Source organism: Lissotriton vulgaris, chromosome 6, assembly GCF_964263255.1.
Source record: "Lissotriton vulgaris chromosome 6, aLisVul1.2, whole genome shotgun sequence".
NCBI lineage: Eukaryota > Metazoa > Chordata > Amphibia > Caudata > Salamandridae > Lissotriton > Lissotriton vulgaris.
The window spans coordinates 1,692,731,551-1,692,745,559 of NC_141694.1; the positions used below are offsets into that span (position 1 = coordinate 1,692,731,551).

General features: G+C 43.1%; 1 protein-coding gene across 1 annotated transcript in view; it reads left to right on the top strand.

The window, feature by feature from the left end:
- KCTD3 (potassium channel tetramerization domain containing 3) overlaps positions 1-14,009 on the top strand; it is a 319,588-nt gene that overhangs the window by 86,453 nt on the left and 219,126 nt on the right. The window lies entirely within an intron of this gene.

Here is a 14,009-nt window from a genome sequence, read left to right on the forward strand (position 1 = left end):
AGAACACCCTAGCCAGTCATTTGCGGTACGAGCCTTTCACTTAGTCAATGCCACCATTATTTGAAGGGAAGCATTTCACAGACCAGTCACACACGCTGCATTTACTGCTTCCTTTGTGGGGTCCGCGTTTCCCAGGAATGCTCTAAAATGCTCATTGTTAATGACGTGTCTGACTGCAGCAACGAGAATGCTACCTCAGAAGTATGTAGTGGAAAATGTTTATAATTTTTGTGCCCGGTGTCCATTGCTGGGCGCAAGTGTAACTTCCCCCATGGGGGGGGGGGGGCTCCTCCTGTTTCACACCTCCACAGGCATTCAGGAAGGGGAGGGGAGGGGCAAGGGGTACCAAGGAGAGATTAAGAGATTGGGTAGGCACATTAGGGGAGAAAATGTTTATAATTTTTGTGCCCGGCGTCCATTGCTGGGCGCAAGTGTAACTTCCCCCATGGGGGGGGGGGGCTCCTCCTGTTTCACACCTCCACAGGCATCCAGGAAGGGGAGGGGAGGGGCAAGGGGTACCACGGAGAGATTAAGAGATTGGGTAGGCACATTAGGGGAAACATTTAACGACACAAACAATGGTATCATGCTTTTTTGACACAGCTAAAATTGGACTTTTGTGGTTGTGTTTAGTTGTCGTGTTTTCAAGCGACATAAACGTTTTAAATCACAGAATGGATGTGCAACAAACTTCTACCGTGAGCTAAACATGTTACATGCTGTCAGATTCCGAACAGAAGCATCTAATGACAGGGTCAGAGTCTGAGGTCAGAGTCTGAGGTCAGAGTCTGAGGTCAGAGTCTGAGGTCAGAGTCTGAGGTCAGAGGTCTGAGGTCTGAGTCCTGCCTGCATGTGTGTGTGGCTCTATGTGTGGGTGGCTCTGTCTGTGTGGCTCTGTGTAGGTGGCTCTGTGTAGGTGGCTCTATGTGAATGACTCTGTCTGTGTGGCTCTGTGTAGGTGGCTCTATGTGAATGACTCTGTGTGTGTGGCTCTGTGTGTGTAAATGCAATAGGTCATGCATTTGCAAGCAATTAAGCTATTGGCATTGTAAATGACAATGCCATTTATTTAACGATTAAGCTATTGGCAATGTAAATGACAATGCCATTTATTTAACGATTAAGCTATTGGCAATGTAAATGACCATGCCATTTATTTAACGATGAAGCTATTGGCATTGTAAATGACAATGCCATTTATTTATGATTTAAAAAAAAGAAAGAAAAAAAAATGTCATGAGCAATGCCAATAGCTCTACCTTTAATAATGCTGAGACCATTGCATTGTAAATGCTTGTTTAAAATTGCCCATGGTGTCTTGTTTCATGAAAGTTGTGCTTGATATGTTTTTTCACCTACTTGATTTGTTGTTCCACGGTGAGATTTAAAATGTGTTTCAACAGTACGTATGGCTTCTGCATTTGAACCATTGCACAGCTGTTCTGTTTGTGTTTTGACTCTCCATATTGCCATCCACGTTTTGACTACTTCAGCCCTTAGAGTTAGGCAGTTACACTTCCTGTCGGTCCAGTCACCTTTTACAGTATTTTGCACAGACACCATAGTCCTACAATCTTGCCTCCGCTTTCTGTGAAGGTGGTGTTTGTCTTCCGGAAGAGCTAGTCGTTAGCTCAAACAATTTTCTTTCTCCCTCTTCAAACTTCTTAGGAGGAACAGTTGCATAGCCTGGATCATAACCTTGCTATCTCCTATTTCTATAATCTGAAAACCTCAAACTGGGTGAATGATAATTTTTGTTGGGGTGAAGAAGGGTTAAATAGTGACAAAGTTAACTGTTTCTTTTTGGGTCACTCTTTGCATCAACATCTGTTATTCCTTGGCCAAGAAAGATCCTCCATTTAGCATTTGTTTGCATTCTTCGCAGACCATGCAAGCAGCTTCTGTTGCCTTGACCAGGGGTATCCCAGCGGCTGATATTTGTGAAGCAGCCACTTAGTCTTCGCTGCATTCTTTTGCCAAGCATTATTGTCTGGTGGCTTAGGCAAGGAGCGGTGGCTATTTTATCAGAGCAGTTCTGCATGATTTCCTTGTTTAGTCAACATTAGTGTGTCCTGAATCCTTTCCCTGGACTCATTCTTAAGGTGAGGGATCTGTGGGAAGAAGTATCCATGAGAAGAAAAAAAAAACTTACCTTTGCCAGTGACATGTCTGGGAGATGTTACATCTGTCTGTAAATTCTTCACCTTCCTCCCCTTCTGTAGTAGGGCTGACCCCTAGACGATTCCACAGTATCTTAGTGTTACATTCTGATGTTAAGCATTTGTCTGTACCTCTTTACACCTCAGGTTGGCACAGGAAATATAAGAAACTGATGCCAGCACTCGAGGTGACACTATCAGTTACTACGGGTTGGAGAGCGGATTATGCAGTTGGAGTCTTGCAATACCACCTGTCACCACTAGGGAGATACTACCAGGAGAAAATGTTTCCAGTCGGGTCTGGCACCACTGGATATTTGTAATGTGGGGAATCTGCAGGAATATATTCTATACACAAGAAATATTGTTACCTAGAAGCTAGAGCTGTCAACTTGAGACCTTTGGATCAACAAACACCCTGTGATTCTGGGCAAATCACTTAAACTTGCTGTGCCTAACACTCATGATGAATCGGACCTTGTGTAATGTAATCTAGTACTCCTGTAAAGCACTCTAATACCTTTGCACTGCACAAAACTGCAAAAACTAAATAAATAAATATACTAGAACTGATTGTTATTTTGTTCCTTTTTTTAGTTGATTGATTGCTTTCTTTTGCTGAGGAAGAAATACAATAGTGTTGTTTTCTAACTAAAGTGTCTGTATGCTTTTGGACTGCATTTGTGTACCTGAGTGTGTCAGATCTGGACGATTAGTTTAAACTCCACTTTCTTCCATTTTGCATTGATATTGAAGAGAACCATCTTAGATCATTTCTCTCACTAGCTTCTGAATTGAACACATGAGCTATGAAAAAGTAAGTGTGCTCTTTTTGCTTACTGTCCTCCCAATTATCACATACGTTGTGGTTCTGTTGTCTGCTATTGCCATCGCATTATGTACATGGCCGTTCATTGAACAAAATGGCAGGGGTAGCAGAAGTGACATCATATACCATTTGACCTTAATGGCATCCCAGGAAGTGACATCATAGGACCCTTGGCTCTGAAATGTCCCAGGAAGGCATGTCAAATGAGCCAAATATCCCAACTATTGACATTACTGAAGTACCATAAAAACTGCATAATTATTATAACAGCATAACACAAACAAAGGTTTAATTTTGAAACCAACTAAATTAGTATGCCGACTTGATCTTTGAAAGTCCCTGAATTGTAGTGAGGGAACCAAGAGCATTAGCCAGACCTCTTCAAGGTTGTTTGTTACCAAGAGAAAAATATCTGAAAAATGGATGATGGTGTGTATTTTAAAGCTAATTTTCAAATAAATGTGCTAAAATTCCCTAGGTGCTGAAAGAGCACTTATTACATTTTCAAATCATTTCATGGTTTGCCAAGCCAATGAAACCTGACATTCCCCAGGAGTTGACCCCATTTTTTTTCATATACTATGGGTGAACTTTATATGTCAAAATTTACCTCCATCATGCCAGGAATTATATATGCCAGTGCTAGTATTTTGCAATTTCTTTTGCCCATATACCATAGGTGACCCTTATATGGCAAAAGTTACTTCAGTATGTGAGGGCAACCGTTTTGTCATAGGTGCCACACTCCCATAAGCCAGGTTGTCCACCTTTATGGCAAGAGTTACCTCCATTGTACTAGCGCTAGTACCAACATTTTGCCACTAGTGTCCACATGCTAAAAATGTCCTCAGGTATGTGAATATTTTTCCATGGGTGTCCTATACACCATGAATTAGCTATTTTATGACAGTACCTAGTATTTTACCATTAGTTCCCTTTATGGCAACAACTGCCCACAGTGTGCCAGTCTCATGTCACATCTGTCTGTCATGTTAAGAATTCCTTCAAGTATGACAGCACCAGCATTTTGCTTTGGGGGTTTCTATAGAACAATAATTACCATCCGTAAGCCAAGGCCAATGACAAACTTGCAAGCATCACATCCCATTCTCACTCTCACTTCCATTCACTCAGTCAGAATTATTGTCTCACTTGCACTCATTCTCACTCATACACTCTTACACCCCCTGACACTTATTAATTCTCACTCTTTTGCATTCACTCTTAATGTTACTCACTCATTCTCAGTCACTCAATCTCACACAGCCTCACTCATGATCTGTGGCTGACTCACATTCACTCTCGCACATGCACACGCATACAGACACACACGTTCAAACGTACACTCAGTTATATTAACACACTCTCATTGCAAGCACACGCACAACAAACATTTAAAACCACTTTTGCTCATCACAGCAGCCACCGAATGTCCCGTTCCAGCTAAGGGTGCTCCATTTTTTATTACACTAATAGTGAGTAATAGACTAATGTTCACTATTAGTATGATGAAAAATGGGCAGAAAATAGGGAATGCGGTCTCAAGGCGCTGGGGGTGAGTTAGGGGGGTTGCTGATTCGTCTGGGTTCAGAGGTCCAGTGGAAGAGACGGGTCATGTCCAGTCTGCTCAGCACTGCCTTTAGCAGGGCCTGCTCTGAGCAGCATTGGGAAAAAACACTTTTCATTAACTGGACTGTGTGTTGCAAGGCCGACTTTGTTGAAAACAGAAAGCCTGTGTGTTTGGTGACTTTGTGAGTTAAAGAAAGTAAACTGTTTCCCTTATGTTCTTGGCTCTGCTTTTCCTCTTGACAGTCTCTGGGTCGGAAGAACAGTGCCAGGGGTCGCAATGGACAAGCCATGGGTAGCAGACGCAATCATCTGCAACCGCTAAATGCGTCCATGATTATTTAGTGTTATGTGCAAGTCGCAGCAGTAAACACACTATTTCTGAATTCTCCTTTCCAGTGGTAGAACCATTAGCTGACACTTTCATTGAATACTTGTCCTCTGTGTCATTGCTTTTTATTTGCAGGTATATTCCTAAAATATTTCATGCCTCCGAAGTGTGTTCAAAATACCGCTCATTGACCTGAATAAACACATTTTGGTAGAAGAGTGCCTGCTCTGAGCTCATTCACATTGGGTAACATTCCCGCCCTATGTCTATCTGGGCCTTTGACCTGCCAGTAAAGGCAAAGTTCTGAGCATGGAGGTTAACATTTGCTGATTGGTTCTATCCTTCAGACCAAAAGAGTCAAATGTTTACTGTTCTTTGTCTGGGAGTAAACATATATAACCTTCATTTCTCACTTCTAAACTAACAAAAAAACGAATAAAAATTATTTTTCTGATTTCGAGTGTTTCAGTAAATCCCATTAGTTGTGCCTCTAGGCCTGAGAAAGTAATTCAGCTCTAGGTAAATGCAGGAAGGGTTAGAATTGGTTGTCACGTTCTATCTAACCGGAAGAGAGGTTTTCTAGGACTGCAGCAGGCCCACATTTATTTATTTATTTGAAAAGTTGTATAAAGCGCAAATATGATCCTTGGGGGTATCAGAGCGCTGTACACAGAGGCAGAAGCATGAATAAACTCAGGACATTAGAGGTCAACACTGCGAAACAACAAGGAGTACACAATCATGATCAGGGACCGGGTAGTGAGCCAAACTAGTTCAATTTCTCATCGAGTGCAAAAGATTTCCTGTAACATTCAGCAAAACAATCAATAGTGACTCGAAATCCAGCCGTGAGGGGAACGGCCATTTGTTTCTTTGGCAGCAGGTCCTGCGGAGTACTCGTGACAGCCCCTTGAGAGGAACGGCTGTCTGCTACATCATCGCCGTGACTACAGTATCCAGCAGCCCCTGCTCTCAGTGACGCCCCTTTACCTACCTTCCCGCATACGGAGGCGCTTAAGTAGCTGCACGCGCCCCCCGCAACGCGGGACGCGCGCGGGCGGCGTTAAGGCAAAGCCCCGGCCAAGGGCGGGCCCGTCCTTGCCCGTCATCGCCAGGAAGAGGCAGGGCTGGGCCAGGTCTCTATCGTCAAGATTCTCCATATGGAGTCGCATATTCAACCCATTCAATTCACAAACGAGGCAACAGGCTAAGGTACTGTGTGCTTACATTGTTAATACGCTGCAATCGCCCTACACCTGAAGCAACAACTGTGACCCCGACCTCTACCTCTACCAGTAATATCTGCCCAGGAACACTCTCAATTCTCGATATACTTCATTCTAGTGAGGACATTAGACCTCTAGATACAAATCAAGTGATTAAGTGACATTTAATTAATTGTTTCTTTCAAGTACAAATGATTTGTTATTTATAAATTGGTTTAGTAGGTGTAATATAGTTGGATTGCACTCCACGCATTTGATTGGCCCATGCTTATATCGCCTTAATGCTGCTAAAGTACTGTATACCCTTCTAACTAGGTTGGTTTATGGTCGCCCAGGGTGCTGTTCTAGTCTGAATCTAGTAGACAACACATTACACTTTACATTTTCTGCCCAAACAAATGTTCTAGGTTTTATGTTTCAGCAATAGTTGATACCTACCAATACTTACCCTCGTCCCTGCCCGTTGTAATTTCTTTGATATAATCACGCACGTAGCATTTTATTTACTCCCAGTTTGAGTGAGGAACGCTCCTTACATTTTATTACGCCTGAGGAGAATAGAAGGGGCAAGAGAGGGAAAGGATGTTAAGATCGAGAACTGGGCAGGGGGTGTTCGATACACTGGATGTGTTCTTAATAAGAGCAGAATCGGGTCTAATTCACGAAATCAAATTCAACGAACGTAGGCTATCCTTGTCCCTGGACCCCCCCCCCCCTTCTACCAGCACAGACGCCTAGGGCGGAGGTTACTGGATTTGCCAACCCTGATGAATCGATGGCACATCAGGGGCCATACAACAGCCTATTACAATTGGGCCCCCAGGAATACACCAATCTCCGGTTAAAGAAAAGCTGCACAAAATTGTAACAACAAAAGTTGTTACAAGAGGTCAATCCACTAAAAATAAGGGGGGAGGAAGCAAACCATTACAGCCAAGGAAAAAAAGGGGCCAGGCTGCAACAAAATCTTCCAAACAGCTAGTTGCCCATACCAGTCTAAGCCGATCCCAGGAGAACTTAGAAGGCATGGAGCCTGACCTGATCTCAAACAGTCCTGTTATTCAAACAGCAACGCCATATGCTCAGCCAATACTCCCGGGGGAAGGCGAGGGTGAGTGCTTTTGGGGCAAATTACAGGCACTATTAACAGCAAGCCTAGACCCCATTCTTCAAAAACTGTCTGATATGGACTGCAGGCTACGTAGCCTTGAAAATAACGCTACCGCCCCCCTACCTTCGTTAACTCTGACACCGATGCCCTAACCCTCGAGAACTAGTGTAAACAACACACGGGGGAATATCCCTGTAAATAATAAGGGAGACATCCATTTAATGGTTAATGTAGCTCAGAGGGGGACACCCCCTAACAATAGACACCCCGGGCCCATAACTCTAGAAATGGGCATCCAGTACAAAACGTACTTCCTAGTAAGGACGGGGGAACTCAAATAAAATTTGTAAATCTGACCGCTAGCCAATCTGATTGTGGTCCTAATCAAGGCCACCAGAGAGATTATAGTAATGGATTTAGTTTACACCTACCACCTCAGGCCACACCATATATCACTGCCCTAGCCAACGTCCCGAGCCTTCGGCCACGGCAAAGGGAAGACTGGCCCTCCCTAAGAAACAAGGCACTTCATTTTATAAACCAAAAAACAGGCTTGAACAATAAATGCCTTTTTGGCAATTTAAATATGGCCCGCAGAGTAAGTTGGGTGGGTGCAAGGCACAAACATTTAGGGGGGGATTGCATTGTACTGACTTTTATATCCCCGGGTTTGGCAAAGGCAATTCTTGACATCGCAGCCAACCAAACCGGGGATGACAATTCCCCCCAAATACTACCCTTGGGCTTTTTCTATCCCCCTCCCACTTCTAAACCCATGAGTTATGATATGGGGAGGGGGAGAAATACCCCGACTAATATGTATTTTACTGGTAGCCATTTTCAACCATGGTTGCACGATAACAGATTTGCACCATTGAGTGATCTAGCAGAAATAGATTGACAGCAAACCCATAAGGACGGGCTAGGAAAATTTACTACTGATCACTCTATGGAGTGGTGTGGCTCACTGGTTAGAGGCGGCAGACCCGGAAGCAGAGGACGGCCCGGGCCCGGTACCAGGGTTCAATCTCCGATGCAGCAGGGTCGTGAACCAGGGTCAGCGGGCTCGATAATTCTCGCCTACATAGAGTGTAGAGAGAGCTACCCCAAATATCGTAGCATGGCCTACTGTACAAGTCACAAGATCAGTTCAGGTTCAGGATGCAAATATCTGTCTCATTTGCTTTTTATCTCCCATTCAGTTTTATATCATATATATTTCCTTATGGCCCATTGTTGTATTGCTCCTCAGTATAACGCCATATATGTGGCTATCGTCTCAACCTCTATGCACCTAAGTCAGAGGTTGTAGCGGGCCGTCGTGTCTACCAACTTCATGACACGTATCAAAGTCTCTACAATCCATAGGCCTATAGATTGTATACTGTAGTGGGGTCCAACTGCTGAACTCTCTGATATTGGACAAGAATAGTGGCTTTTTATTTGATGTCCCCTGGGCAAGTGTGGTTGTGTAATCTGGAAGAGGTCCTGAGGAAGGTGGTCTTGTACCACCGAAACGCGCGCCGACCAAGTGCGAAATCTCATACTGTGGTCTGAGATTTATCTATTGGCAGAGATTTCTCTGCCAACTAGATCCAGCCCTTGTACAGATTTTGTTTGAATGAGTGTAGTGAGGGTATGATTGTGTGAGATTGACTGATGGAGAGTGGTATTATCCAGGGGGTGTAATTGCTTTATGATGTGTAATTTTTTTCGTACATTGGTGTTTTTTATTATGCGTATATTTAAATGAAATTTTTTTTGAGGTATGAATCTGTAATGAAATGTCATGTTCACTGTTTATGAATTGTTTATGAACATAGACACAAGGTAGTATAAACCTTTATGAGAGAAAGAAAAAATGTATACATTATATATGAAAAGATATAGAAGAGAATATCTTGTGGAAAAAAATAATAACATTTTATAAAAATAATAAAGGAATATTGTGCGTTTGTCACCCATGTTCTGTTCAAATAAATGTTAAAAAGTAAATGAGAATTATATCTTTACTAAATTATTGTGGTCAATGAGGGAAATGTGTTTCTCTTGTATTATATTGAAATGGGACAGGGTGGACAATGTCAAATTTGAGGAAAATATTGTCAAGTGTAACCTAGCTGAATTTAGGACATGCACAATTTACTAGGCCCCTCCGAATGCCATTATAAGGAGCTACGAGAGCATTTGTGAAGAGGTAAATAAAAACCTGTCCAGACCGTCTAAGAAATCACATCAACCTGAACACAAGTAGTTTGACTCAGAGTGCTCGAAGGCGAACAAAGTTCTTAGAAAGGCCCTTCAATCTGTACCCCGAGAAATGAACCTGATTAAGGAAGCCAGACACTCATATAAGCAGACGCTGGAGCATAGGAAAGAGGAATTGAGGGAACAGGCATGGGGTGACCTAGAGAAAGCCAGTGCTTTAAGGGATTCAAGATTTTTTGGGGAAGTACTAAATCGCCCAATTTCTTTTTAGATGACCGTAGGTCGGTAGAATCACATATATCAGCTACGTCTTGGTGTCCCATTATTCTAAAATTTTTAACCCACATGACATTAATCTTAAATTTACCCGGTCAGATATCGGTTTTAACGTAGACACAGCACGGCAATTTAGTGCTTCCCTAAGGGTGGATGAGATAGAGGCAGCTCTTCAAAAGGGCATAAATTGTAAAGCCCCTGGCCCAGATGGGGTCCCGTTAGAACTTTTTAAAAGAAATCCGGATCTATGAGCCCCCATACTTCTAAATGTTTTTAGAGCCTCTATAGAGGACCACATTCCAAAATCATGGAAAAAGGTGTTGGTCGTTCCGATATTTAAAAAGGGAAACAGGAACGACCCGACTTGTTATAGGCCAATCTCCCTTATAGATGCGACATGCAAGATAATGGGGAGGGTCATTTTAGCACGCCTGGAATCGTGGTCTAATAGTATGGGGTTATTATGTTGTACCCAATATGGTTTTTGCAAAGGCATGAGAACAGAAGAGCAGTGCCTCAACCTCTCGATGATTATGGGCAAGTACATGAAGGCAAAGGGAACGGCGATTCACCTGGCGTTCATGGACTTGTCCAGCGCCTTTGATACGGTTTGTAGGAGTAAGCTGTGGTCTATGATGAAAGACCTAGGCTTTGAAGAACCTTTAGTCACGCTGCTTCGTAGACTTCACGACTCTACCTTGGTAGTCATTCGATATGGCCCAGGGGGAGAGAAGACTGAAGCTATTGCCTCGACCGAGGGGGTTCGCCAGGGCTGTATTCTGGCCCCGTTTTTATTTCTGGTTTATACGAACGGGCTGGAGCAGTTCCTGCTAAGTAAAAATCTTGACTCCCCTAAAATAGATGGCGTTAGAATACCCCCGTTGTCGTACGCAGACGACACTGTCCTGATGGCCCTAACAGCCAACGGCCTTCAGGGCACATTGGATGCCTTTATGGATCACATGTCCGCATTAGACCTGAGGGTAAACTATAACAAATCTTTCATGATGGTCTGTGGCCCTAAGGCCACAAAATCCCGAAAATTCATGCTGAATAGCCAAGAAATTGTGAAACTGAGGGAGTTTAACTATTTGGGCAATACTTTTGATTGTAGACTGAACTGGGATCATCTGTTGGTGAGTCGAACCCAACAGACTAGCAAATCAATAGAGGGACTCTTTCGCTTTGCAGCGAAACTGGGACCATAAACCAGACGCTCAAATGCTAACCTTATATAAATCAAAGTGCTTGCCAGGAGCCATCTATGGATACGGTGTGTGGGGATATCAAAAGGGACCCCAGCGCCAAATTTTGGAGAACAAATTCTTAAAGAGAATTCTATGCCTCCCAATCTGTTCCCCAACATCTTTTAGTCACACGGAGGTGGGCATGGATTATCTCATAGACAAAATCCATCTAGCCCCGCTGCTCCTTTGGGTAAAAATTTGGACCACAGGGGAACTTTCCCTTTCACAAAGGGTTCTAAGGGATTGTATGAACCTGGCTCCGCTATGTCAAGCAAAATTTGAATAAACTAGGAATGATTGCCCTGTTTAATAATCCAGACAGTATTGAACCAAACTTGAAAAAGAGTATAAAAGAAGCTTTTGAAACCAAGCTGAGCACAGCCGATGGTCAAATAGGCCTATCGGACCATCCCGTCCTAAAACAGCAACAAATGTTATCTTTCTTTTAGTAAACAAATTCATGCACGCTTTTTACTAACTAGATTACGCCTAGGCACGTTGCACTTTATTGTGGCTTTCCCGAAACAGATGGGATGGTGTGAGTGGCTACCCCCCTGTATGTGTGATAATATGTCAAAACAGTGCACATTGCACTTAATGCTCTTTTGTACACTCTATAAAGATCCGAGGGCACGCTTTTTAAAACCCATACTAAAGGAAAATGTTATTCGTTCGCACATAGTGGGATTTAATTTTCTATGTTCATTGTCAACTGCTCGTATATGTATATCTGTTATTAGATTCTTAAAATCTGTTTTAACCATAAGGAAAAGATACGCAATGTAGTACTAAATGATTTCTTTTTCATGTAATGCTGTGCTGTGGTGGTTGTCTCGAAGCTTTTATAACTTTTAATGTATGTCTATCTGTACTTTTATGGTTCAAATTTGAAATCGAATAAAGAAATCTGACTGACTGACTGACTCGACAAAACATAATACAATAAATGACAAATCTGTAGTCGGCCCAGCTAGTATAGTTGCGTAAGGGCCCTAGGGTAAAATACCAATTTACCAACCAAACATGAAATAAATAGAAAACGATATGTTGGGATAAATGTCAAATCTGTCAACAAGGGGACTAGAAAAAGAGTACAAGATGATGCAGTTATGATCACTCGGGAAAAGGCATTTAGCCTGTTTCGTGAAAGAGGCAGTGGAAGGATTGGCTCTAATCCCAGTAGGAAGAGCATTCCAAATTCTAGGAGCATGTTTGTACGTACTTTTCTTTTTTAATTTGTGAGTTTTCAAGAGTAGTGTGTACGTACTTCTTAAGTTTCGACCCGCGCCAGAAAGAAAAAGCTTGTTCGCCAGATAGGCTGGAGTGTTGTAATGCAAGGCTCTATGCATGAGGCAAGCTATTTGAAAACAAATCCTCGCTTCAATAGACAGCCAGTTAAGCTGCAAAAGGTCAGGTGTAATGTGATTGTGTTTTTTGGAGCCTGTGATGAGCCTGGCCATTGAATTGAAAGTGGTTCTGAAAGGGTACAAGCTCGCTTCTGGAAGCCCCGCAAGGGTCACCAGACCATATTCAAGTTGTGAGATCACCAGGGATTGTACTGCAGGCTGTATTTCTTCGGGGGGAAGGAATGGCTTGATTTTCTTAACCCCTTCGATGCTCATGACGAGGCACAGTGCTCGTGTGCTCATGACGAGCTGAGCTCGTCATGACCACACCCAGTTCTATTATGGCCCAGCACCGGAGAAGAATATCTGCAGCATCGATGAGGTTAAGGGTGTTAAGATGAAAGTTGGCACTGATGTTAGTGGCACTGATGTTAGCTTGCATATTAAGGTATTTGTCCAAGGTAATGCCTTACGATTTAGCGGAATCAACCATGTGAGGGGTGCGGTTAAGGGCTGTAAGTTGATTTAGCCAGTCCAGGGTGGGTGCAGAGTGGTTGTGGGGGACAATCAGCAAGAATTTAAAAGATGGTTCTAGGCTAACCATTGCTGCGTTTGCGAAGGAGCTTCATTAAAAGTTTTAATGTCATCCATAGAGGAGACCTTCAAGTAAAGTTGCGTGTCTTCCGCGTACATGTGGTAATGAATGTTAGAATGGTTCAGAATGACAGTGAGCGGTTTCGTAAAAAGTTTGAAGAGCGAGAGTGCGGATCCTTGCAGAACTCCAATCCTGACCTGGGTACTGGATGCAAGGGACTGGTTGAGTTTAATCCTTTGTGTGCGGTTATGTACGAAAAAGTAAAACCACTTTAGGACTGGTCCAACGATACCCATCCTACGTTGAAGAAGATTTCATGTTTGATGGTGTCGAAAGCAGAGGACAGGTCCAGAAAGATCAGAAGACAAGGGGCCTTTTGATCAAGGGATTTCAGGGCATCATCCACAATGTTAGTTAGTGCAGTTTCACTACTATGTCCTGCTCTGAAACCGTATTGATAGAGGTCAAGTAGTTGAAATTTCTCTATATGTTGCAGAGCTGCTTGTGGATGCATTTCTCTAGCAGTTTGGCTAATATCATGATGCTGGTGATAGGTCGGAAGTTGTTAGAATTAGATAAATCCGAGTTGGGCTTCTTAGGGATGGGAGTGACTTGCCCAATTTTAAAGTAATCAGAGATGCTCCCCTGCAGGAGAGATTCATGAATGATCCTCGACTAAAGAGGTACAATGGCCGAGATGAGGTCTTTAATAAATTTAGCAGGCAGTGGATCATTGAAGTGATTGGCCGGTTTTAGAGTTGCCATAACGTGGAGTAGTTCTCTGAGATCTGGCAGGATAAAGGAATTCCAAGAAGCTTCATTTTTGGGAGAACAACCAAGAAGAACTGAGACTGCAGAGGGAACCACACGCTCCGCTGTGGTGTAGATTAGAGGCGGCACCATGGGAGTGACAGGTTGCAGCTCCAGTTCAATTTTCCAAGTTTTTTCAGAGAGGTGCACTGTGAAGTCCTCCCCGCTAGGAAGCGGAGTCAAGGAAGACAGGTTTGGGTTGGAAGTGTGGTTTGCTTGCTGTTAGATGATTTCAGATAGCATCTTGGGTCTGTTTTTAGCGCCTTCCAGCTGCGCCCTGAAATGGTCAGTTTCAGCAATGCAGA